Source organism: Gavialis gangeticus, unplaced genomic scaffold, assembly GCF_001723915.1.
Source record: "Gavialis gangeticus isolate Ggan-Ray unplaced genomic scaffold, GavGan_comp1, whole genome shotgun sequence".
In the NCBI taxonomy this organism is placed as follows: domain Eukaryota; kingdom Metazoa; phylum Chordata; order Crocodylia; family Gavialidae; genus Gavialis; species Gavialis gangeticus.
This window is the reverse complement of record NW_017728997.1, coordinates 49,340,179-49,340,737: the sequence shown is the minus strand read 5'-3', so window position 1 is coordinate 49,340,737 and position 559 is coordinate 49,340,179. Positions and strand designations below refer to the sequence as shown.

Sequence of the window (559 nt, the reverse complement as noted above, 5' to 3'; positions counted from 1 at the left end):
ATTCAAATCACCAAATCAAATTGCTGTCCCCCGAATCCAAATCCAAAGTAAATACTAGCCATTTCACACAGGTATATTGCTAACCTGGCTTAGCAGTTTTGTAGTAATGATTCATTTAAGAAGGTTTTACAGATATATTGTACTAGATAATTTCTTCCCTGGCTTACATAAAGTTGGGGAGGGGAGCACACATGAGAATTTTGAGGAAGTAAGTGGTATGGCCCAAGCTTAGGGTTCAGGAGGAGAGTGGAAGTGTAAAGTGGGAACAGACTTGGTGGAAGTTTGCTAACAACAGGATGTGAAAGCAATGTTGACAGCTGCTGAGTATGTAGTTTCTTCCATAAATCAGTTTTTGGACAGAAATAGTGAGTGCCCTTGCCCTCAAAGTAGAAATACTTTTAGCATTGAGGAACTGGAAAGAATTCTGTCATGTTTTGTTTTTTATATATATCTATATATCTATATATGCATATGATTACATCAGCCTGCCGTGACCTCTCAGTGACAAACTGATTTAGTGGATTAAAACACATTTCTGCCTTCTACAGTTAGTTCAGTG

At 37.9% G+C, this 559-nt stretch overlaps 1 protein-coding gene across 2 annotated transcripts in view; it reads left to right on the top strand.

Annotated features, from left to right (window-relative positions):
- The window catches only part of MAPKAPK3 (mitogen-activated protein kinase-activated protein kinase 3), a 100,048-nt gene that overhangs the window by 18,400 nt on the left and 81,089 nt on the right, over window positions 1-559 (top strand). The gene's annotated exons all lie outside the window — the stretch shown is intronic.